Source organism: Bombus impatiens, unplaced genomic scaffold (genome assembly GCF_000188095.3).
Source record: "Bombus impatiens unplaced genomic scaffold, BIMP_2.2 scf_0089, whole genome shotgun sequence".
Lineage (NCBI taxonomy): Eukaryota > Metazoa > Arthropoda > Insecta > Hymenoptera > Apidae > Bombus > Bombus impatiens.
The window spans coordinates 815,134-843,101 of NT_176508.1; the positions used below are offsets into that span (position 1 = coordinate 815,134).

Consider the following 27,968-nt stretch of genomic DNA (forward strand, 5'->3'; position numbering starts at 1 on the left):
ATCCTAATTCTAAGATTAAATTCTAACAGATACGTTTGCGAATAATGCGTGAGTTATATTAGAAGATAGAGAATCGATATCATCGCGTATGTTTCAATTTAGGAAAATTATCATTATTTGCGGATAACATTATTAAGAAGACCGCAAATTATTACGTAGAAACGTTTCGTGGAGACAAGACATGTTTCTGTATGAGACTCGGTTCCATTAACCGGATGCTGGCTTATTCTATAGGTCAGTCGAGTATACCCGTTCCGTATCCAATCGTCCAATTACAGGTCGTCGCGTCTATTGGAGACCAAGTCGTTTCCACCCGAGCTTGGCCAAGTGTCTCTTTATACGAAGAAGCTTCCATTCTTTAACTTGGCTCTTTCTTCTTTGACGGTGGACCTAGAGGAAGAGACAGAAGTGTGGGAGATCTCGTCGAACGCGGTCGCGGCTCGAACGAACCCATTGAAAAGGCGCCGATGCAGTTAACTTAATCCAGGTGCTGATTGGACACGCCAACCGAGAACGACGGAACATGGGAAACCGGGCTAGAATAGAAAAAAAAAAAAAAAACACACTCATTACTGCATAGAGAGTGGGGCTCTAAACCTTTTCAGGGGCCATGGGTCACTACGCCAGTCAGTCTGTGAATAACTAGCCAACTGTTTACATTCCAGAACGCACATTTATAACTCTTAAAATAAGTCTCTAATAAATATCACATTGTATTATTTCAACACAAACATTGTGTCTTCCACAGAATACTAATCCTAATTCTAAGATTAAATTCTAACAGATACGTTTGCGAATAATGCGTGAGTTATATTAGAAGATAGAGAATCGATATCATCGCGTATGTTTCAATTTAGGAAAATTATCATTATTTGCGGATAACATTATTAAGAAGACCGCAAATTATTACGTAGAAACGTTTCGTGGAGACAAGACATGTTTCTGTATGAGACTCGGTTCCATTAACCGGATGCTGGCTTATTCTATAGGTCAGTCGAGTATACCCGTTCCGTATCCAATCGTCCAATTACAGGTCGTCGCGTCTATTGGAGACCAAGTCGTTTCCACCCGAGCTTGGCCAAGTGTCTCTTTATACGAAGAAGCTTCCATTCTTTAACTTGGCTCTTTCTTCTTTGACGGTGGACCTAGAGGAAGAGACAGAAGTGTGGGAGATCTCGTCGAACGCGGTCGCGGCTCGAACGAACCCATTGAAAAGGCGCCGATGCAGTTAACTTAATCCAGGTGCTGATTGGACACGCCAACCGAGAACGACGGAACATGGGAAACCGGGCTAGAATAGAAAAAAAAAAAAAAAGTAAAGAGGTTGCCTAGGAGGGTGGACTCCCTCCGATGGAGCTGACCTTAATTGTGCCAAGCAATTATGGCTACTTCCGTTTGATAGAAGTAATGCGTCCGTTAAAAAAGAGAGACCCTGCAAAGCGGGAATCTGTGGTTATGAGAACGTCACCGACACAAAGGAAGCCTTTCTGCCTCTCTTCCGTCCAATAAAAAGGTTCCGACACTCTCTCCGCCGGTTATTACGATTCCGTGTCCTGTCCCTTTCTTCGCGACTCTCCACGATCGAGGACGAGGGTTAGGTGTCGTTTCAACTCCACGGAAAAATAAAGAGAAAATCTTTTCGAGAGGTTCTATGGCGCCAAGTCTATTCAACGCTGAAAAAGGTAAGAACAGAGTTCAATATCTCCTGGCGAGATTGCATGATTATATTGTACGTAGGGAGTTTGTTGTTGGTATCTAAGAGAGGATAGGAAGCTGTAGAGAAAATGGCTACCAAAATAGAGATAATTAACTTCGTGTTGCGGCTCGAGTCTTTTGTCAAGTCAGCCGTGATATTTTTAGTAACTCCGTTTTACTCGTAGGGATTCTCTCTTCGATATCCAGTTTGATTATTAAGTGTGTGAAAATGAGATTGTTTTATAGAAATAACTTAACAAGCCCGTTCCACCTTTTTCTTCTTTTGTTTTACTCTAGCCAGTTATTACGAAACATGGTTATTCTTATACGTAGTATTATACGTAATCATATCGAACACGCCACGTACCACTTATCCCTCGTAATAAAAGGTAAGTGGATTGTTGTGTGACTTTGGATATTACATGGAATATATGTGCCCTAGATATTCGCCTCGAAAGTTTCGTACGATAACAGATTACTGTTATGAAATATTCAAATCTCTCTTACGAACCCTTCATACTCTACGGGCGAGCCAAAATCGAGATATATTTGCTCTGCAAGAAGACAAGCAACGTTTCATCAGAGAAATATAAGAAATCAGTATTACGAACACGTTATACCTGGTTCGGACTTCTCATTGCGTTCTATCGCGAGTTAACCGCAAGCCAGACACTTTTCTTTTCTCGGATTGATTTTGCTTTTAATTTAATGAATTTCACGGAGAAGAAATTGCAGAACTTTCGCGAGGTTGTAAAGCACCGTTTGCAAGGTAATTGCGAGCTTGCACAAAGATCCGAACAACACGAATGTTGAAATTTTCAAAAGTAATTACTTCTGAAATTTGCAGCCTTTTAATCGTTCTTCGTTCGCTGTTAACAAACCCACTTTGCCATTTTAATGGAGAAGCAAACAAATTTTTTTTCACAACGTTCACAGTCGTCTCAGCCCTTTACTCTTGCTATAGAAGGAAAGTGGAAATTGAAAAGAAATTGCTCTCCGCTTTGTGGCTTCCTATGTTCGATTTCATTCGATTAGGAATCGAATCCGTTTTGTAAGTTGTACACGTCAGTCACGCGACAAACTGTTGTAATTATTAATCCAGTCAAGCATCAATTAGTCGAAATATCGATTAACCGCGCATCAGAGGCGTGTGTCTTGACCTGCACACAGGCACAATTTCGATTATCCGTGGCTTTCAATGACTGTGCGTTTCATTATTCGATTAATGAACCGTCGCGATCGGGATTGCGACGCCATTTAACGTCAAATTTCGAGGATATTGGTTGGAATCCATATATCGCCTCATATATCGTACCATGTTCTAAATAAAACTATAAATTTCCGAAGAAATACGAATAACGAGCTATTGGAATCCATCGTGTTTCGTTATAAGACGGATGTTCATATATTTATGAAGAATTTTGATATGGGCAACTGTACAAAATATTCAAAATAAAAAAACTGTTTATAATAATTAGAGGATAAGAAGTGTCTCTATTTAATTTCTATTTCTTTAATTGCATTAATAGGATACGAATTTGCGCAAACATTCGTAGTCTGTGCATTACAATTCCAAGTATTGTTAAGTTTATCATTCTGTGTAGAATTTACATTTCACAAAACACTCTGAGACACGCTTCTAAACAACGAAACCATCTCGAAAAACAGTTTTGAATTAATCGCAAATTAACACGCTCACGGTTCATTTTGTTCGCATCGTTAACAAAGAGGTAAAATATTTACTCCTCGCGTGTTCGTGTTTGCGGACAGAACCATGAAACGAATCTGAATATCCAGCCTGAGCGTGGCAAACGTTCAAATCGTTTCGTTTTCTCCATCGAACGCCCGAGGCCTATTTGATCGTGCTGGAACAATTTCTAACGGGTTCATACACGCGTCTTAACTCACCGTCCTCCCTGCCGGAACATTTCAGACCAGAATCGTTCCCCGTTTCGGTGTATAAACGTGCGGCGACGATATGAATTTATACGCTCCGATATAGCAGCGCGATGGAAGTTATAGAAATGAATCGCGAGTTAATATTCTCGACGCGAGCGCTTGAAATTCTAGATTTCACGAGATGCAATCGTGTTTCGTAAACTTCCGGCGCGCAGTTACGGTGTAATACTTTAGCTATTACATTTACATCTTTTCATACCTTTTCATAGCTTCTTCGCAATTTTCCTGCTCGAATTAAATTGTTTTCAGCCGTTACTAGTTCGCGTCGATTAATTTTCCTTGACTTTTTCACCTCGAACTATCTTTCAACCCGTCACGTTCATGAATCTCAGTTTCCGATGGATTTTACCCTTATCGAGAAAGAAAATCTCTCTTTTCCAACCTCTGTTCTTAATAGACGCTCGCGTTTCCATTTGTTTCCGCCATTCTCGATGTTACGTGTCGCGTGACGCGAGTTTCCGTACGAACGTAATCAAAGCGAGCTCCTCGTAATGGCTCGACACACAGAGAACATCAGATTTCAACTGACTGATTTATTTCTCGACCGAGGGATAATGACACGTTCGTTCTACCATGTCGAGCAGAGATGTTCTTTCTAAATGTTGCCGGAGCTTTTCGAACAGGAGATGGCTGACGATATTTGTTTTTCACTTGGCCGAGCGAGGCAAATATCCGACGTGTTGTTTGCTCGAGCGGAACTTCCGGTCACGCGGCGAGAAACAACGTAGACGCCCCGAACGCGACAACTTTGAATCAATTGATGCGTTCCCGGCGATCTTTGCTCTCCAACTTTTAACGAACGCAACGATTAAAACGATCTCGGGACGGTAAATATTCCGTTCGATTCTCGGCGAATTCATCGGGATAAGATAAAGAAAGTACGGCGGAACTTCTCAATTTGAAGAACGGTTTCTATGGGAATCGAGGAATGAAAAGGAACAAAGCTTTCTGGAAATTTAAGTAGACGACGCGGCGAATCGATTTTTTAATTGAGGAAGAAGTATAAAAATCGGGGATGCTTTTGTAGGGATGCTAGAAAATAGTTACTTTTATTCAGATTTACATATAATTTCCTTTATCTTTCCTTCTGCGATCCAATACTCTAGATTCGCTCGATAAATTTTCACTAACACGGATTCTCATAAATTCTCACACAATCCTTTGACTTAAACTCCTCAGTTCCTTAAAATACGAACCCAGTTCCTTAAAATAGAAAGTTTTCATAGGAAAGAGGCTGCATTTCCTTTTCCCTCGTTTCTTTTCCTTTTTATTCTACAGCGTTACAAAACGATAAATGGCAAATAAATATTTGAAATATAAATGTACATTTTTCACAGAACTCGTTCTGATGTTCGCCGCTTTTTCGAATCAACTGTTGTACATGAATCAACGCAAAATTTCGCGTCTTTTCCCCCGTCAGTTTTTCCAAACAAATTCATCCCGTTTCGTGGCTCGCGAGCATATTTAAGTTGCGAATTTTCCTGAAATTTGCAAAGATTATTTGAACACGCGTGATCCTTTGTCTCTAATCTTCCAAACCATTAAGATGAATGTAGAAATTTGCTGGACCATTTAACGCAGAAAACGTGAGTTACTGAATCCAAATCGTAACCTCAATACCGTCCTTAAACGAGCCCTCGACTCCCTATTCAGCCAGGAACGTTCTCAATGAACACTTTAATGCGGGTTAAGTCCTCTGATGAGATACTCCAAGCCGGGGTTCAGGGATTTAGCTCGGAACGATACATTATCTTCTATCACTTTACATGGCTACTACGACGCCTAATCTTTTCCCTTGTTTTCTAGTTCCTGCTTATCCAGTAATCGTGAAATGATTTCGACTAAGTACGATGATATTAATTCTACAAGCCTTTCAAATATAATCTGTATAATCGCTACATGCGCATTTTGAGTAATCGAAAAATCGTCAAATATCTCCAAAATACTAAAATCTTCCTGAATGTCCACCTGAAGGTAAATTTTTACAATTTGACGAGTTTCACATAAATTTATCTCAACATATCTTTCTTGATTCCACGTTAAATACAAATACGAAACGTACGATAAGAAGCAGTTGACTGAAAATATAAATTTTAAAAATTCCTCTAAATAATTCCTTTACTAATAAGACCTGTTTATCTAAACTATAACCTAGTTCCAATCCTCACACGAGAACCATACATTCTACGTATCAGAAACAGTCGATCTAAGCACGGAGCGTGATCAACGCGGATCAATCTACTCGAACACAGGAGAGGCGATGCTTTCAACGTGACAGACTGCTTGACACGCGTCGATGCAGGGACGACCGATGCCATCTAAGCACCAGGCACGGTCAGCACAGCTCGACTTCGACTATCAGATGAAAAGCGAAGCTTTCTGTGTGACAGAAGCCGCTTGACGCCCGTCGATTTCGACGCCACGCACAGTTTCGATCAAACGCACACCGCGACAACGTTACGATTTACGATACGGTGTTGATTTATCACCGTGATTTAGGGTCGCTTAATTAATTTACATCTGCGGGAAGAGAGAGTTGCGCGCGACGTTATCGGTGGTGAAGGTAGCCGGACATGCTCGATGCACGCGGTCAAGCTGGATGCAAACCAAACGCGTCGCATTGCTTCACTTTGAACGGCCAAAACCGCGGAAAACTGCGCGATTCTGCGAGAACCTGCATCGAACTTGGTGAATCGTTGCGTCGTGAATTCGCGCGAAAGCACGCCAAACGGCGTGAAATTACACGAAATCGTACACAAACCGCACGAAGCTACTCGAATCCAAACGATATCGTATGAATTGACGTACACTTGGCGCAGAACTGATCGAAACCACGTAAAATCGTACGAATGGAGGAGAAACTGCGCGAATTTCAACAAACTCGCGTAAAACCACGCAATAAAGCGCGAAGCTGCACAAATTCGCGCGAAACCGTATCACACTGTGTGTGATTCGGCGCAAAACCGCGTGAAACTACGCGAAGCGCACAAACCCGTGCAAAACTATCGAAAACCCAATGAAATCGGGCAAAAAGAGAAACGCGTTCATTCGTGTTCACAATTATCGCATATCGTGTAAACCTGCAGTTTCCTTTAAAGTTCCGATACTCGTCGAATCCACGAATTAACTGCTTAATATTCTGCGAAGAACCGTGGAAAATAATACGATAGAATTTTCACACGATCGATTGTTACGTATGATTATGCCTACAAGTGTATATCGTTGCAATGAAATGTAATTTATATGATACGTATATAATATACTTTGTGTAATAAATTAGGATTGTGTAATAAAGTAGATTTATAAATAAATGAGTGAAATTTATGTGTAAAGAAAGGCGAATTGTATGCCAGTGTGATGAATTGTATAAAGACAAAATATACCAGGTCAATATGATTAGGTGCATGCTATGCACATATTTGCAACTACGAATGCACGTGTATTCTATGATGCATCGATCAAGCTTAAAATATCCACCATGTAATTAATTAGTCAGAATTGGTGTCGATAAATGGAATCGCGCCCAAACATGTGTGTGTTAATGTTACGAATTCAATTTCAAGTTAAATACTTATTCGATGTTTGCGCTACGAAGATGATATTACAACGTGTATTGATTTTATTCTTCGAATACTATTGATAGGTAAAATTCTACGTCAGTATTGATCGATCCATTTCTACGTCAAGTTGTAACAAAAACTCGTTTCAGTTAACAATATACTATGTTCTCGATTCTTTGAAAAATATGAAAACAGATACATTATTTTAATAATATTTGCATGGTGGTTACATTAGTCAAAATATATGACCTTATGCCAAATAAATTTTTATCATACTCATAATATGGATTTTATATCTATCATAATATTAATCATACTAATAACAGAAGTAACAAGTATTCTACATAAAATAATAATCATGCAGAGCCTCTCCGATATCACTCTCAAATCAGTTTCGATAACAGAAATAATATCAACATTTCAACAATTTTCATCTTCTGCTATCAATTCTTCCAATTCTTCTAAAGAATCATGGAATCGACAACACATATCACTATACAACGCAACACGGCTGAAATTGTTATCTAGAGCGATAACAATTTTACGTAGTCGTGTGATACGCGACGAGGAACGTTACGCCCCCGCGTCGCGTACAAAAATAGTTTCAACCAGTGTGTCTCGCGCGTTACCCGCGTACATTGTTCCCGTATGATACAAGCGGAGCACGCGTTCTCGCCCGAACGAGTCCGACGCACGGGTACCCGTTGGCTACTGGTACATCCAGTCAAATGCTCGAGAGAACGCGACTGTCCAGGGCTTTAACCGCGTACGAATGGTCGGAGACGCGCCACCGAGATATACGATACCGAAGCAATTTATCATCGTGACAATTTCGAACGTAGCACAGGATCTGCCGTTTTCGTATCCCTCTGTCGCCTCTCATCGGCCACTCTTCGGCGCTCAGGGTTCTCCGTTCTGGTCGTCGTCGTCGTTCGAGAACTGCGGTAGAAGTTGCTTATATGATTAATCGAAGCTTTCCTGCGCGACCCGGGCCCATCGGCATCGTTCCAAGGATTAAAGTTGTCCCGTACCCCAGCCGGATTCCGTGACGGGAAATAATATTTCAAATAGTCGACCTCTGCAATCTTACTTCCGATGTGCAAAGTACTTCCGAAGGAGGTGGGGATTCCAAAGTTTTATACCGCGAAGAAGAATCGATTGGTTTGTTGGAACGATGGTTTGGGATGTTTGATTGTTGGAACCGAGAATGGCCAATAGACGAGAGGTTCAATAAGTAAATGATGCTAGAGCATTTCTTTAAAAAATGAAGGAAGATTTAGAAAACGAATACTTGATTTAGGACCTTTTATAAATATCTAAGCTTGTATATTAGAAACTTTATAAATTATACATCTTTATACGTTATATACGCATTCTATGTATTTTTGTGCCGTTGAATTTTGAAGAAACGGAGAGTGTTTTTAAGAATTATCGGCGATAGAAAATCCTCTGGTAATGAGTATAGCTTTGTAAATAATTGCAGTAAGTATTTTAATGTTTCGAAGCATATAGATTTTTGTGTTTATCTGTACCCGCGTCTTTTTCAAATTAAATCCTTTGTAAATGACTGAACGTTTAAATCCTGGAGACAGGTCAATATTTTTGATATATGAGAAGTAAAGGGAAACATAAGCTTAATTTAGCTACAAGTTTGTCGCTCGGATATTTCGTATTTACAGTAATATACAAAGATGTCTATGTACAAAGACTTGCAATCGTAAGGCCCAATCATCATCGAACACCGAGAACGACGAGAACCCACAATTCTTGGCTGGCTGGAAGTCAGTGTGAAACTCGGTGCAAGTTACAGAGTTCCGGTTACGTCACGGTTGACGAACTTGTTTAATTAGATCGCCAGTCGGGGTGTTGATTAATTTCGAGACGATTCGGGCAAGTTCACAGCTGCTGGTATCGCGTTGCGAATAATAAGTGCACAGTCGCTTTGAGAAACAGCACGACGTTACCAGAAAATTTATTGGATTATTCGAGTATTTCAATTACTGCCTTTTAATTCTATTCCTTGTATCACTAGCACGACTTTTGATTAAACCAAATGATAACATCAATGATGTATGATATCACTTGTTTTACACGCAGTTGGAATATCGATTACTCGAAAGTTCAGTATGCTCTATATGAGATCACACCGAATGTGTTAAGAATTACTCGAAAATAAAAATCACTGTTCGATGAATTTTTCTACACTTATGGGAAATTTAAAAATATATAAATTATCCATATTAAGAGTACTATAACACCTACTAAAGCGAATCGCTTCTCAGTTTCTATTCCCTTAATTACGCCTAGAAGAATATTAATTTGTACAACAGAACATGTTACAAACCAGAAACTAAATGAAATAAATATAACGTATACCCATTTTTATGTCCCCATTCATCATTGAAACAAATTTCAAAATGTTACGGAACACCCTATATGTATCTTACATGTTTCGTGCATTAACCTCTACCAATCGATGGCGACCATTACTTGATTTAATTAAAAATTGGAAGTTGCACGAGCCAGTAATAAAACAGAAGTATTTTCACGTTCGTTACGCCATGATTACAGTAACCACGATCAAATTGAACGCAAAACTCGCGAGTATTCGTTCGCATTTCTGACCTGAATCCTCCCTTTCGATTTTCTTTACGCTAGGAAATTAAACACAGGAATTGCGTTATTACTCCACCTTTTGCCCCTCTACGTAGGTATCGAGTGAATCGCGGAAGATCGAGCTGACGGTAGGCAGAGAGTAAGAGCTAGTACTAGCAGAGCTACAGCATAACTCGCCGGACAGATATCTATACTTTATCCATTCCGCTTTCCACGCGAAGTACGAGAAGCATACACAACTATGCTGTATTTTTACTAGCAGTAAACCTATCTTTATTGTGTCCTGTAGTTTCACACGCATACGATCCAGTTCTTCTTTTCACCGCGACCATTTCGTTGTCCCGATGAATCACCGTGCTCCTACATCCTGACGATTTGTTCGTGCTGTGCCGTCTCAAACAGCTCCGTTGCGATTAAAACGCTACTGTTTCAACAATCTCGACGTTTCTTCGTTAGTATTCTAAATCACGGTGCAAGTGGAGAAAGCAGAAGAGAGAAAAGAAGGGAACAATTCCGCTGAAGTTTTAACGTAAGCTGGTAAACGAAGGAAGACACGCTTGTCGGTGGACGTTGGAAATAATCCCACGTTCCTGTTTGAACCTTCATAAACCGGTCAGTTCGAATGGTTTTATGAGTGCGTGGTACATAAAGGATGGAAAGTTTTTATCACCATCCATGGAGTTCTCGCATTTGACCGGCTGCGACGAGAACGCAAGGACAATGTAATTAAGGACTGAGCTGTGGAGGAGCAGCTGCAGAGAAACTTCGTTTTACGTTTTAATCCTGTTGATTCTGGATTCTATTCGATTCGACAAAAACCATTGCTTTTGTACTTTCAGAAGTCCACCTTTCCAAACGTAAGTTTATAATCCTTATGCGACACGAGCGAAGTAGCTCGGTTGCACGCTCAAGCGAAGCTTTATGGATAAGAGTAATCCCAAGGGTACGAATCTCCGGTCAAAGTTTTTTCTAATTGACCCTGGCGGAAGCTGCACGAGCAAGATGCGAGCGGAGGCCTCCAAGCGGAACTATGGCTTAGCTAGAAGAGCCAAGGAGACCCTTTTTCCACGAGCTTCCCTCTGAACGAGCGAGTATCGGATCGAGAAAGCTACTGGAATCTTTCAATTCGACTAAGAAACTCGAACGTTCCTGCAGGCAGTTTAATCGAATTCCATCGTGGAGACAAGAGCGCCTCGGCTCTTTGGATCAAAGCGCACGCGATAGCTGCGAGGCGTATACAGACGGATCGTAGCACGAGAAAGAATAACGTACGACGTTTATCCTGCAAACCGATCGATACGCGATCTTGCATGAAAAGATGATGATTCGAAAACAGAAAATCGACTGTATAGATTGTGAAAACCGGGGGGCGAGGGTGTAGCCGAGGTAAAATACAGCGAAGTGTAACAGTCGTACGTGATGTAGAGATTACGAGTGATAGGGTAGCTCAACATGCGGTAACACGATAAAGATGTAGAGTAAATTCAAACTCCTAAGAGGCTTGTCTGTATCGTAGACTCAGGGTCAAATAGCAACGAGTCCTATATAGTAAACTATCGTAAGTGGAAATATCGAGCAGTACAGAGGTACTGCGATAATCTTCGACGCAGAAAATATTATGCTGGAATCGTTGCAAAATTAATCTCCTGTTTATCCATTCTCTGTGTTGGAACACGTACTCAGCAATATGCGATCGCGACATCTATGGTTATATAGGGAATATGGGGAATACATTCCATATGTATAATTTAGCATAGGACGGACTAGTCAGGCACTTTCATATTTCTTTGCACGTGAAACACATAATGCGACTAATATTTTGTACAACGTACGTTCAAATACAGATACATTATTTGAAACTAGATATAAAAATCTACCATTCTCTAATATTCTCGGCAGACTCCGATGTCGCTCAAAGGCTACTCATTTTCGTTTGTCTTAATCTTATGATTAACATCATTGCAAGTCAAATGTCTTAAAGTCTTGCTTAATTATTATTAAGAGCTATATAATCTAATTCGGTAAATAGTTGCAACGTAGCAACGATTTGCCCCCGACATTTAATATCAAAGCTTGGTCAGCTGCGCTAACATCGTAGAGCCGGAAGACAAACGTGTTTCAATAGATGGTTATGCATCTATGTAAATCTGCCATTAATTTCGTTATTCAGCCATTATCGAGTTACGGTTACCGCTACGCCTCGAGCATCGGTTGATCTTGTCCAATGGGTTATACATTCGAAACTTGGCAACTTTATTGCCCGCCATTTAACTTTAAGTACCGCTCAGTTCAATTACAAAGTTCCATCATCGACGAATATTATCGTCGCAGTACATTTATTACTTTTTCTATTTATGTTCGTCAAAAGTTTCGCGTCGAAGGTCGACGTAAGTGCGTAAAGAAGAATTACTTAGCGGGCGACCGTTTTAAGAAGCTCGTTAATCATTCCTGTAGCCACGTTTCTTCGTCTTACCTCCGCGTACGTTCCAACTTGTGGCCCCATAGTGCGGCTAATTCACCCTCGAGATTTAATAACAACCATTGCCGCGTGCACCTTTACGATACCCGTTTGCCACTGGTTTCGTGCGCTAATTTAAATATTTAAACATTTGTCTTTTTAATGAAAGTCTCTTAAAAAATTGAATAATAAAATGTTGGAAAAATTGGAGATTCTTTATTCCTTGGTAAGGGGTTAAGAGAAGTTAAAAGATCTCAATTAAAAATATTGGAACTTACAAATTTCTATGAGATTGTACTCGACTTTCTCGATTTTCAAAGCTTGTTATATTTTAATTATATTAGCTAAGTCTTATGACACGTAGCCAAGAAGTTACCTAAACTTACTCGTGTGTGTAGTAGCAGTACCAGTATAGTTGTTAAAAGGGGACTAATAGAACGTCGAAACATTGATAAATTTTCTACAGGTTTGTGCAAGTTGCTGATTTTCTGTTATAACGTTTTTATAAAGACATCTTTGAAGATGCAAAGTGATGTGTGTCTAATCGCTCGTTTAAGTAGGTAAATATATTCACCCAGTACGTCTGTAACGAAGTTTACAAAAGGACTAAGGAGGGACTAAGGGTGTCGACGCGAACAAAGTTAAGCTCTAAAGCGGAAAAGTTAAGAGACGATGTACCGCGACGCGTTCAGAATAACGACGACAAAACCATGGGGTGGCTCTACGAGAGAGGAGTTCTGGGTAAACGAATTGCTTCCCTGATCGGGCCGCGGCTTTCAACTTCCTGCGTGCTAAGATTTGGTCGACTAACCACCAAGATTCTCGTGAAATTGGCGAAACTGAACGCCCAACATACCTTGTTGCTCATCTTTTATGGCAAAGTGAAATTAATTTAAAAAACCGGACGATATTTTATTAGTACATATAATATATTTTCGTACAGGAACATTATTTTCTTCTTAGCAAAAATATATTTTGCATGATATATGTTTGTACACTGTACGAAACGCAGTTAAAATGCATATCTATACGGAAATCGATAAACTAAACTTGTAACATATGTGTATATTAGACGATTTACTAAATTTATAGCATATTAAATCGCAAAATATACGGACCAAATATTAACAATTTCCAACCTAAATACGTTTACTACCAATTGTTCCTGTATCAATCCTCGTTTTTAGACACAACTAACTTCACACGTTAGAAAATGATAAAAACTGGATCTAATTCAGGATTCCGTATCTCAACTAGATAAATTCTCGTATATCAATCAACACGCAAAAGCAGCGTACGAAAAGCAACGAAATATCGCAACGAATTTAATTTCACGACCAAGAAACAAATTATCCAGCTCCAACCTTCCGTTACAGTCGCATAAAAATGGATCCTCGAAGCAGGGGAATATTTCGCGGAGTAAACAGTGCGACAAATCCTCGGCATCAATCTCCACCAGCAAATACTAATTAAAAGTACGTTCATTAGAGGAACGACCAAAAACCACGTCGTCCTCCGTGTTCGAACGTCCTGGAGCGATTGAGGCGCCGCGTATCGACTTCCGGTCCCTCTTAAACATACAATACCGTGAGCTTGTGTTACGTCAGGAACAAGGATAACATATCGTCGTGGCCTGGTTCGCCCGCGGATAAACTAATATCCCGGTGACCGTTATCTGTTAATTAGGCCGGCTTCTTGCACGCTCGATTCCTCCCTTAAATTTCCACACGGCATCCCGGAGATGCGCATACGCGACGCTGCGGAACCACCGCCCTCCGTATGCTCTGCTCGTTGGCCAGTTCGCACGCTCGCGCCACACGCGTCAGGTATGTTAACATTTGCCTGTAATGCAGTCCGACACTGTTGGTTCGTGGTTTCAGCTAGGTCTGCTGTTAGCAGATGGTCTTCGCATGAAGCAGATCCACCGGGGATTTAGAATTCAGAATGCCAGTTCTGCGCTGCAACCGAAGCTTAAATTATACCGGCGTACAGCGTTTGCAGCATCTAGCTTCTGCCATCGGCGATTAAAAGATTTTGTAATGCTGTTCCATCGAGATTCTTTGAGTCGTAAGCTTGACGTACGGGCGAATTCACAGTCAGAATGAGTATGCATTAGTGGTGAATTTTGAATTCTGAATATTTGATCTTTTTTTCTGTAGTTTCGTCATCCCTTTGGAGTCCAAACCTTCGGAAGTAGTTCTGTGTGTGTAAATGCGCATGACAAGCGCAAAGGCATTAGGATGGACTAGGTGGATAGATCGATCATTATTATTAAGTCAATGCCGTTGCCAGTCTGCTCGATGTTTGGTCCCAGATAATTAGCGAGCGAATTAGCTAAATCATTTACGTAAATGACATCGGTGGATCTTAGCAACAAGGTCTGTAAAGATCACGGTCGTCGTTCAAACAATAAGATTTGACTAAAGCGAAGTTAATCAGTGTTCCACGATTCGATGTAAACACTATAGAAAACGAGTGGTCAAATTTTTTATAAAATCTTAGGTTGATAAAGAATTAATTACGTTATGTATTTATTGAAATACACGCACCAAATGCCAAGAAACGGAACGTCCTCAATATTCATCCTAATTCCTTGCAGTTCGTAAGGAATGTCGTTAGATTCTGCAGATTTCCCACCGCACGAACATTTATGCGATCGTGAAAATCTCATTACTTCTAGTTTACGTTCGCGGAAAGTAGTTGGCGTGCCTGCCGACTGGCTCGTTATCTGACCCGATTATCTGCCGTCTAGATTCAGGCGCGTCGCATTAAAATGATTCCCGTTCAATTTTCAGGATTCCAGTCGGTCGATGACGACGCGGCAACGGTAGGAAACGAGGACGCTCCGACATTCGATAAATATGGTCTTTGTTCGGCTGAATCGGCCCGTAAAGTCATCCTATTACTGCCGAACGTTTTAATTAAATCACGATACCGCGGCAGACTCTGGCTTGTGAACTTTAATTGAAAGGTTGCTTTCCCTGGTGTTACGTTTCACAGCGCCATTTAATCGTGACAAATATGAATTTCGTGCTGCTCTTGGTCCCACCTTACCGTAATTAACTATAACGGGTTGGAGAACTTGTTGGCGTAATTACCAGCCAAAAATTTTCAAGTTTTCTTCTACTTGTTCTTTGTAGTTATTGCCTTTGCTCGCAATTGTACAGTATAATTTTCTATTGAAAGTAATTTTCTGTTAGTTTTATTGTTAATTCGCGATTAATCTCAGAGTATCAATAGCGATATTTTTTATTTCCATCAAAAGGTATTTTAAGATGAGCAGATTCCAAGCAACGAGCTTTGATATTTCCTTATATTTTTAGGTTTTATGAAGCCTGAGTGGTTGCAAACTTTGAATCATATACGGTATGTTCATTCACCTGTGTTCACTGGCTGTAAAATACGATGGTACGATGGGTAATCGAGATGTACTTTGCCGAAACTTCTCGAACGGTGACGTTTTTATCGCAATTTCGCGACGCAAAATAAGATGTTAGAATAAGCTTTACAATACGCTGGTGTGAATCATAAATGTTGTTTTCTTCTTTACGGTTCTCGCGTGGCTCTACCATTTATACCCACTTTATTTTATGGACGCGTAAACGATAAAACACTCGTTCGTCAGAAAACACTTAAGCGGGGCCGCGTGGGTTCTTCAACGAAAGAATTCGATTTGATCGCTTGCATCGCGTCAGGTGATTGCATCTATTCCCAGGTGAAATTCCTATCGATCCTTTGACGTGTATTAAGCATCATAAATGTCACCCATTCGAAATTCTCCTATAAATCTCTAAAGATCGAACACAACGCGAGGAGCAAACATTGAAAATATAATTCTCCATCGTTATGATTTTCCTTATTAATTAATCCTCCGTAGACAAACTGAGTCACTGTGGACCCAAACAAAATTTTTTACCATTGCATATTTCTTTCCACTGCATTTTTATTTTCACTTTAAAAAGATTCAAACGCTTGATGTAGTAATTCAGAATTTTAAAGTTTTAGATATTTCAAAAGTCCAATATAAAAAACTTATTAAATATAAACGACCTAGTTTTCCTAATATTAGTATAAAAGCTAACTAACGTATAATATAAACGTCTCTTTAATTTACAGTAATTGCAAACCAGCGTATCGCGATTACAGCACGAATGGATTCGCACGTAGGCAGCAAGGGTGTTGTAAAAAGGAGAAAGCAGAAGTTTCTTTTCGATGTTCCTCGATCTCGGGGGGTAAACGTCCGCGTAATGATCGCGAGTTCGCCCTGTGGCGGTTTTATCGAACGCTTAGTTTCCCCTTTTTGCCGTGGCAGGCGATACCACGTCAAATATTTGCATCTTCCGGAACAGCTTTTATCGTCTCGCTTGTCGAATCTCGCGTGTTCGCGGAGCCCGCGGATATAATGCGAGCTTTCGGTTTCGTAAACAGACCGCGCTATCCATCAACGAAGATGGTTCGTTTAGACGAACTGCTCGCGCTCCGAATACGCCCCGCTCTGATGTAACACGTGTCATTGTAATGCATACGAACACTCGCCGGTCACGTAGTCACGTGTAAACGGAGAAACGTTCAGACTGAGAAATTACGTGCTACCCTTGCGAAGATTTGTGGAAACTCGAGAGGCGACCCTGCCCAGAGATATTAACCTTGGACACGTTATTAGAATTATTTAGTGCGGGCATGGCTGCCTGGCAACGTCCACCGTGGAAAAAACCACACGACACGCGTTTATTTTGCGTGTTCTCCCTTGCTTCGGCGAGAAATAAGAATGACGGTAACTTGGAGGGTACGAAGGGGAAGTTTTCCCTCGATGCACGTGTGGTTTCTTGAATATCGGATGAAATTTAGGGTTGGCGAGTTCAGGTAAGTCGCGCGTGTCAATAAAATGTGTGGAATACATGTGTGAACGAGGGTGGCGACCGTACGAAGTTGGCGAGTGGCGAGCGTACGAAGTTGGCGCGTGGCGAATCTTTCAGAATATTCGCAAAGAAACGCGTGCTTCCTCGAAGATTGGAGAAGAAACTAACAGAGAGAAGAATAACTTTGAACGTTATATACTCTCTTTGCAGGACATACTATTTGTTAGGGGTGTTCGAGAACCCAAGTCGGGTCAAGATATCGAAAGTTTGTAACCACATAAATATGCTCGGGTACTCGAAGTTAGATTCACGTCGGGCTCTGCCATATCTTATTGATATGCCTCTATTATTTATTCCAAAAACTCGAGGAGATAAATTCGATAACTTCATACGTCAAACTGCTAGTGAACATACAGGTACTATCCTTCATCGGTTACGAGCCGATCTGAACGTCTTATCGCAGAAGTAAAGTATTCGATTGGGATTGCTTGTAATTCCCGGGGGGATAAGTTTCGCAATCGAGCGACAGGTTTCGCGTGGCGTTTAATTACCGATCAACCATCATATCGAAGCAGCTAGAAACTACCATTAATTCAGCAGACGTATCGGTAATCGGCAAGTTGCTCGCTAGTTTCGTGGCGCATCCGCGTTGATTTACGACACGCGTGAAGATCGAACAAGCTGCCGCGGCGAGTGTTCGACGAATCAGGAATTCTCGCTCGATCGTTCTCACGACCTGTCAGGTGAATCGAAACTTTCCCAAGAAATATCGTCTCCGTCTTTCTCGTCCCGTGGCCCTTCCACGGGATCGCCGTCTTTGCATCTGTGACGTACGAACGAACGAATTCACCCGGAACGCGTTCCCTTCCACTTGTCGAGCACGAAACGCGCCGAAAGACACCGCCGACCTAACTTTTACGGACGCGAGTAAATTATGGAAAAGTCAGAGGGACCTGGTCATAGATTGACGCGACTTTTGCACGGTGAACGGCCAAGAAACCTGATCCGCGCGATGACAAACGACACCCTGACTTCCTGTAACCTGGTTTTCCCTTCCCTCGTCGAATAAGAAATTTTCCGCATTGTTCGGGGATTCTGCGAGCTGGCTGGTAAGCTGCATCGTTCGCTTCTCTCATTAATAACGCTTCTTTCCTGATGATTTATATATAACCGGAAATAAGCGAGTACAAATCAACTAAAGGGAAAGAGGGATTTAGAGACGTGTATTTTAGTAAATTCCACGCATTCACTATGTATGTATATGACTTTGCGTAAATAATAAATGAATACCAACATTTATAATTAGCGAATCCCTTATCCAAGCTTAAAGTGCAACATGTTTCTCCATGCAATCACTTAAACTAAATTATGCTCTGCGAATATGCAAAATGTAATTGTTAGGTTTTCTAGGATGCGCGTTGTAAAATAAATCGCTGCAAATTCTACGGGGTAGTTGAAACGCGATACAAAATATATATCGAGGCGAGTAGCTACTCCGTTTATCTCATTTCAACGGAAATATCAATACTCCTAGACCACTTGAAATCCACCTAAACATCGTCCTCGGAATCCTATCCGCAGTTCGTTCTCGAGCACAGCAACACAGACGTTACCTCGAACAAACCGCTGCCCTTCAAATATCCAATAATTCCAAAGTATCAAAAGACCCTCGACCGACGCTTCAAATATTAACAAGTCAAAATACAAGCACGGTCAGAAATTGCAAAGGTCTAAATTGCGGGCCCGGAGGCGAGCCGATGATACAGAGAGACGATTCGACTCTCTGGTATACGCGTATTCGCGTTTCGCTCGATATACGAGTTATCGATCAAACACGCCACTCTGGCTATTTGTTCGAAGCGTTTCTTCCATGAAAATTCTATGGAAGACACGGACGAGTACGCAGAGAGGACGTGATATACAATATATTTCAAAAACGCGACGACGCGGTCACGAGTCGACAGCTGAGTTTTCTCTTGGAAGACGCAGTCGCTCGTATTAATTCGATTGCGAGCACGACTCGCCGTATATCTTCATTCGTCGCTACGTTGGCCTACGATAAACAACATCCTTTTCCGCGTAAGCTTCGAGCGTGCCACCGACTGCACAAGGAGTCGCCGGGAGGAATTAAATAAAGTATGCTGCACGACCCGCGTTATTGTGTACACGATGTTCTTGAACCGTGAAACGCAAAGAGATTATGCTACCAGTCGCCGGACCGCCTGTCGACCCACCACCGAGGATTTATTCTACCGTGTTTCGCGGAAAATCGCGATGCACCGGTTGCCCAGTTATAGCCATCGAGGTAAACGAACCTTTGTACCGCTTTTCCTCTCAACAATAGACGCGAATAGTCTCCGCGAGATTTTACGGCCAATTTCAAGTCAACTCGTGCTTCAATGTGATTAATTGCTAACATACAGGAATTTTTTAATACTAGAACTTCACGACACCGGATCTCAGATTTTTGTCCTTGCAAATTGCTAAGAAATATACAAATGTTTCTGACAAAATTAGCGTTCGTCTTCATCGATGCCTATTTTTATTTCAATCTTTTTATTTTTATTTTACATCTATATATTTATCATGCACATAGGTCGATATTTCTATCGTTTAAATGTTTGGCAAACGAGTGTATGATTTAAGCAATGTAAAAGTAATTTTCCACGTTAGAAGTAGATATTTCTAGCGCTAAATATCCGTTGAATCGAGAGCTACAGAATGACAAGAATTTTTTAGGAGAATATTACCTTATTACGTTTTAATCTAACGTTGTTATCGTTAGAAGTCATGGTCGTTCGTTTAAATATCAAACATGAGAAATGTTGTCGGCTATGTTAAATGATTAGAAGCTTGGAAGCTGTCCTAACAGGCGCAATGGAAAGTTAAACACAGTTCCAGAATGGCTGACTTTGAAACTCGACGCTTGAGAAGCGTCAAATATTCGATGAGAGGTGTGTTACGCAGCGATGCTCAACTATAGCATCTGCAATACGTTCTATATAGCGTAATCTGTTAACTGGAATAATAGAGAAAGAACAACAAACTTCGTGAAACATGGCATCTGATCTCACGTTCGACTTTCCATAAAAAATTAACTACGCTGTATATAACTATGTACATTTTTTATAATAAACACATTAACGTAAGCGCATATTTCAAACGATTTATTCCTAACATCGCGGGATTAATATTATTTTAATGAAACATTAATGTAAATCGATTATTTAACGTTCGTCGTAGCGTTTATTTCCTGGCGCAGTGTTAATCTGAAAATCTGCTCGAATTCGTCGGGTTCACGGACATTAAAGCAAGTACTGCTGTTTGAAAAATGCGTCCATTAACTTTGTTTCGCATTGAAATGGTAAACTTCGTTAGGTATCCTTTTAATTATCCGCCAGGGGAAATAAAATCCACGATAATTCCAGGATAATTCCTAGGCGACCGCGGGACCCTCGTTAGCACACGATCTTCGATCTTGCAAGAACTTTGTGAACAAACAGTTTAGAAACTCTATTAATTTTTAAGCTTCGATTCGAGACGAGGCGTACGACATTATCGCGATCCCGCCAACTTCATTATAACATCTCTCGATATCAAATTTTACGGTGCATCGTTAGTAAAAGGCAAAGCGAGGATGAATTTTACATACTTCTAATTACACCGGCTGTGAAATTTTGATCCGTCCTTGAAACTTTTACGCCATTCCTAAGGACTGCCTGAATTTCAAGAGCGTGAAAGTGATTTAAGGCGTAGCCGCGCGTATAAATGCTCCGAGAATTAAATTTATCGCTTTCAAACGAAAGCTTCTCCGTTAAATAAATTTACTTTCCTTCCTTTGATTTAATTTACTGTCATTCCCTTTACCAACGCAGAACAGGTGAATCGTTAAACACTTCGTTTCCTGTATATATATTCGCAACGCGAAAATTCACGTAAAACGAACGACGAAATACATTACCGTCCCGACAGACTTAAACGTTGCCACGATCAACGCCGATGTTAAAATAATTAAATACGCCGCGACATGCAAATAAGACAAACCAACGCGAAACGTCCAATATTGCAGCAACGCGCCACGATTTTCGAATAACCTGTGTAAATTCCTCGTTGTCCGCCGAAATCGACCTACGATCTACAAAACGACAAGTGGCTGTACGTGAGCAAGCAATACCGCTAACGGGCAACGGGTTTCGAGCGAAGCTAATGGCGCCATAGTGGAAAATCGCGAACACGTGGAACGAACGCGAAAAACAAATGTGAGAAATAAACGAGAGGAACAAACGCGGGGAACGAACGCGAGGAACGGTTGCGAAAAATGAGCAGAGAAAACGTCAGGGTTGGCGGGGCGATAACGGGACACGGTTTACGTAGGAAGCAGCCTCGGTCAGCATATCGCGTTAAACGGGACGATAAAACGGATTCGAACGAGCTATCTGTCAATCGGTCGCAATTGCAACGAACGCAAACGATCTGGCCGCGATACTTGCTCGACAACGCTCGACTATGAGATAAAAGTTAATGGACTATGGAACTATTAAATTAATTTCCGTGTTAACTCGCATATATCGCTCGCGTTATTAAAACGAAAGGAATATTTTGTGTATTTTACATCTGCTTTGTACTTATTCGTTTTATGATTAACGACAGGATCGATCGATCGATCGATCTCGAAGAGAGACGAGGATGATGTTGCCTTGCGAATAAACACGGAGAAGTATCGTGGGAAATAGCGAAATTGGGGAAGAGGGAATTTTATCGGGTATAAAACGTCGCCCGCTCCTATAAATTTTCGTTGTCTGTTCCTGAATAATATCGTTCGCGGGTAACCGGTATCGATCGATTCCTCTCTCTCTCTCTGTCTGTCTCTCTCTCTCTCTCTCTCTCTCTGGATGCCTGCGACCGGTCGACGCTCAAATTAAATTATCCCCACCGGTGGCGAGGTGGTCGTGTCAAGAAGTATGGGTTAGGCTCTTTAAATGGTGCCAGAAAATCAATGCTAGCTTAGTCGTTCCCGTTGGATATCGTTGTCCCCTGTTGCCCCGTTCGATGGGAACTGAGAGGAATCGAATTTCTATACTATCGAAAAAAGCCGCGTGAAACGTAGCTTAATATTAACTAACGTCTCGCTGAGTCACAATGTTATTTTAGGGAGATGCTGTGCTATTTATTTTGAAGGGATCTAAGCATACCTTCCGTATGAAAAAATAACATTCGTTCTTCCTTAAATAACATTCGAAGAAAAATATTTCCTCGTTGTTATCTCTGCTATAGAAAATAGAGAAAAAAATGTAAAAGAGGTGATAGCATAGAGAACGATCCACTAGTGAGAAAGAAATAAAGCGCGGAGTGCCATAATTTTGCGGATTTCAGAGAGGGCAACGCCAATCGCACTAAGGATTTAACGCGCAAAATGTATTACAACAAAATTAATCCGTTTTTCTGATTTCGTGGTACCACGCGTCAAGCGTAACGAATCGTTGTAACGAAACGACCACAGATTTCGTTGCATGAATTTAATCGGATTATTTAATTGATGCCACAAGGATAAAATTCCTCTCTATCCCCAGTTTCCGCGTTTAGGCCAAGTAGTCGAATGGACGAGATATGCGGGCAACGCTTTATTCAGCCGACGATCAATGACAGATGGAATCGGTAAAAAGCAACTGTATAAAATGCGACGATAAATTGAAAATAATATATTTCTTTGCTCTCCCGAGGTTCACTCCACGTACGTATCAGAATTGTGGTCGAGGTGACACACGCATGTAGGCGCGACGATCCCTGTATTTTGTAACAGTCCCAGAGGAGAAAACGGATATGGAAAATTCATAACGTATTCGGTAGAGTTGGCAAAACACCCTGGTATAATAATCGACTGGTTCTTTCGATTAATTATTTTCGGTGATGGTTATTTCCAGTATGGATGTTCTACGACTTAATTTCGAAATTTGTAGTTATTTTTGGGAAGCAGAGTTTGGGATATCGATTACGGAATTAGCAGATCGTAAACTATTTAAACAATCCTGGATGACTCGAAATAACTTTTTTTGAGAAAATTGCTATATGATTTTTTAGTTCAAGTGAAATGAGAAGAAATTGTTTTTCAGAAAATGTTTGTCAAGAAGTAAATTGTTTAAATATACTACGATTAAATATATGGTAATATATTCCAGTGTTCGCGAATTTTGTACACGAAGCTTCGAGCAAGTCCACGATTCCAACACAACAGCGTAACAATGTTATCCGTACACGACACGACGCGACGCGACGCGACGCGACGCACGGTTGACTTAGCGCCGCGGCAGCACGCGCCATCGTAAGCCGTAACTTTAAGCCGCCTTCCTATGTCTGTCTGCGTACTTGACCTCCAAATAAATAAAATGAAAATGCAGATATTTCTTTTTCCATTTCTCTTGTCGTCGATTCTCAAAGCTTGTATCGAATGTAACCTCCAATTGTCTATCCAGACAATCGTCAGTGTCATTTGACTCGTTCGTACAATTTGGAATCGTCAACGTTTATCGACAAGGACACGTCAGTCCATCTGATGCTGTCGATAAACGCTCGCGATGGATCAAAAAGGCATTGATACATTGCGTTGATGGTATTCTCGAGAAACTGTTTGTGTTTAGCAACAATAGAATGCACACATAATGCAGAAACACTATTATACCGTAACCTATTGCGTTCAAAGAGCTTTCTCCTTATTTGCCTGTTTCTTTACAGAAGAAATGCCAGAAAATCCCCAAAGTGAAGAAAATCGCAACAGGGGATCGTAAATATAATTCGAAGATCGAATCAACTCGAGCGCTATCTCTTTTCCCATTCTGGCCGAGTAACAACCGATAACGATAGATTTCCGTGGAATATTTTACGCGAAAGATAATATATCTTGCAGGATTTTGTTGGCCTCGTGTTTACGTGCGCGTCGCGAACGGGGATCGGGGGTTGGCCGGGGGTTAACTGGGATCGTAGCTGCTTCCCCATACATTCGTTTCATCGACGTACACGCGGACCAGCATGTAGAAGAGCGAGGGCGCATATTCGCGCGCCACGAGGGCGTAGATCATTATTTAGCATAGCCCCTCTAACGGGCAGGGAATAGACGGTGGAAAATAGAAGCGAAAGGTACGTGGTCGCGTACGACGGGTGACTGGTCGCTATAGAAAATGTAGATGAAACAGAAACGTTGCCACAAGTCATTTTCCTCCGTGCCGCGTGACCTGTCCCCGGCCTCGCTGGCCTCCGTCATCTCTGTCCCACAGAACTACCCTGACAAGGATTTATTATCATCGACGTAGCACCGACATAAAACATGATGAATCGAGCCGTGCGCCGTTCAACGCTGTCACGTGACGCGACACCCACGACGAAGCTGCCTTATAATACATTTTAATTAATCGTCCGGTGAGGGATTAATTTGTCATTGGTCCGCCGGTGATTCCCGCCGATTGATAGGCGCAAGCTGCGAGCGATTAGGCTCAAAGGCAACCTTCTAAGTGGCAGATGGTCCATGCTTTCTAGGAAAGGATAGTTTCGAATGATATGGAGAATAATCAACGATGTCACGTTTAAAACGTATGTGACGAAAGCAGATTACATTTTGAACGGAATTTCGATTATTTTCTTTTAACCAGATTCGATCACGTCTTGGATACGACACACCTGTTGTATCGTCGATTTCGAGTATAATACGTATATTTTTGTACGTCCGAGTTTCTAGGATACTGCATAACATAAAATAAGGGTAAATGATCTATGCGACGAAATCACCGAGTCGTCGAATCCCTTGCTAAATCTTCTTAACGCCACACGAATAAACAGTCAACCGGTTAATTAGCGTCTAGCCACAGATATCAAATTATTCATAACGAAAATCCGAGCAGATGTACAGCCACCGTAACATCAATCACACATCGTGCTGTTAGACTGTACAGTAGACGTGTCATGTGGTAATCGATCGTTGTTTTCAAGCTTATAGTTCTAGCCATTTCGATTTTAATCATCGTTAGTTCTCCATAATTATCCTCGATAGCGTCACATCGAATAACAGCCATTACCGTAATTGTAAGGATATCGTATTACCGTAATTGTAAAAATATCGTTCTATTCATGAGCAGATATTCTGATAATCCAATTTTTTAACAATCGATGCAAAATTCTTATTTCATCGTCAAATCATCGATGAAAAAATTGAGAATATTACCGTGGAAGATCAAAGCTACCAAATCGGGATATTTATCGACGTTTATCTGGCCGCACTGTACATCGATGAGCAACCGCGTGCACTCGTATCCGCCGATAAACGACGCGGTTGTTTATAGCGAGCTTGCGAGCCGTTATTAAATATTTAATACTTTAATCGCGAGCTCACGTGACCAAACTGTCTGGATCTGGTTCATTTACGCGTACACACGCGAAATCGGCATAAGAATAAATTGTAAACGCTGTGGTTAAAACTTTCATGCATTTTATATACACGTGCATGCGTACGTAGATGAAATATAAGTAGAATATAAGTAGATGAAATTGATAGTAGCAAAAATTTTTAATAGAAGGCTGGTGGCAACCGTGGAATTCTCTTTGGTGATTAATTAATCAGCGTTTCGAATAGTCTGTCAACGCCGGATGAATTAAAGAGTTTAATCTTGCAGGGCAATAATGACGTTGAAAGTGTTAATTGATATTCGTTGAGATTTTTTACGACAATGATTCTCGTCTGCTTGACTCGTCACGAATTATAGATGAACACTGGGATTATCCTCTTTTTACGGCTGGGGATAGTTAAAAAATTAACGCGAATTAACCGTGTCCATGCAGTTGAAGATAGGAATAAACGGGCTTAATAAGATAATTTATGGATGGCGAAGGTCCGTGCGAGCTTCTGAATTATTACTGGAAATACGGCGCCACGGTAAAGTAAGTCTGAAACCACTTTGCGAAAATGGATATCATTGCAATTTTCAGCAAACGGAAACGAGACACATTGGCCGCATCCCTGCGTGACACAAATATGCTCGAGTGGATAAAAGAACACGAACATCTCGCAATAATTCACATCGGTTATCATTTTGTCTTCTTGAAACGCATCTTACCGTCATACGCTGTAGGTTCATACCGAGGATTTTCCACTCCACCCGTTCATCCATCATCGTTTAGGACCCACCTTGCTAAGAAGCTGACCAGTCTACTTGTTGTAAGGAATTCTATACCCTGTTCTATTATGTATCCGTACTGGCCAAAACTGCCTATTCTTCTTAGTTAACAGCGAAATTTAATCCATATAATCGGAATTTCTTTCGGGGAGAAATTAATCGAAGAATACAGAAAATGCGAAACACGATGACCAATTTAACGAGATAATCCAAGATAACGATTAATCCAAGAACTCGGCGAGGCCAGAATTGATAAATGCTAGCAATATTACTCCTGCAACAGCTATGTTGACCTGGCCTCTTTGCAGAGTATGTAAGTATCTTCTTTAATTCCTTCAAGAAACACGGTTATTACGAAGAAAACGCGGTACGTCTTCTGTAGCAGGCAATTTTCACGGTATTCGCACGATTAAGCGTACAGAGTGGATTATTAGGTTCACCAGGGGCAGGTAATTCGCGGATGAAGGGTCACAGCGCTGCTGGTACATCCGGTTGGCCAGGAAGCTAACGGCAAATACCAGGAACAAGGAGGAGGAGAATCCGGCAGCAAACGCTCCTCTATTTCCAAACAGAGAGAAGATCAAACCATTGTATTCTAGAACGTGGCATTAACGTCTCGCATCGGAATACATCGGTTTATGGAACGCTATAATGGACCTTAGAAACTCTTATTTTTCACGTTTGTTCTCCAATCATTAACCGGGGATAAGGAACTGGTACTCGGATATTTTCGACAACGTTTTGAGCAAGTAAAGGATTTCTCAATCAACAGTTCGACGCTCTTTCAACTCGAATTATATCGTTTGCATGTTCCTCTTATTTCCAACGTTTCATGACACTTTTACACATCTCCAGCCTCTGAATACACCGAATCTTCGTAGTTCATCGTGTTAGTGTTCGATCGGTAATCCCGTGGGGGAAAAAAGATGATCGCTTTAAAAAGGATTTCGATAGATGAAATTCCTTCTTAATCCGCGCTAAATTCCCGCGGAACGTTCGTATTTGCCGAGTATATGCGCTCGTTCGGAAATTTCAGTGTACAGAGGGGCTGCGGGGCCAAGCTCGATAAGTTCCGAAAATTATCGAGTTCGAGTCTTTCCCTACTTTTGCCCCGGAGTTGGCCTGCCTGCCGGTTCCAGCTTTCTGAAACCCCAGCGGACGCTAAAAATTTCATCGTAAAATTGCGGATGTCGCATCCCGAATAAAATCGTACGATTCCTATCGTAGATCGCACGAAAATCGATAACAACTTCGTACGATAGAAAACGGGAAATAGTGGTATTACGTGTCGTCGCTTTTAGAAAACGTCTAGGCGAACTATCCTTATATTAAACGACAAGAGTAACGAGAATCTTTGGAGAAAGGGGAAGGAACAGTTACGTGAAATACGTTCTCGAACTTTTATACTAAATTCTACCTTTGCTTTCGAGACAATTCGTTACACATTCTTTACATGAAGTATTTACATTCCTGGATCTTTTTACGAGAAAAATACAGGATGTTCGAGTCATCGGTCTTAACGAAACTTTGAACGTCGATAGATTTCATTACTCCGTTTAGGAAAATATTTCATTACGCATCGGATATTTAATATTTTTGGCAACATCGAAAGCCAACTTTCACTTTGAGTTCAGCCGATGCTTCGTACATTCGCACTATAATT

The 27,968-nt window shown here is 41.1% G+C and overlaps 1 protein-coding gene across 10 annotated transcripts in view; it reads right to left on the bottom strand.

Annotated features, from left to right (window-relative positions):
• LOC100748080 overlaps positions 1-27,968 on the bottom strand; it is a 277,175-nt gene that overhangs the window by 226,441 nt on the left and 22,766 nt on the right. The gene's annotated exons all lie outside the window — the stretch shown is intronic.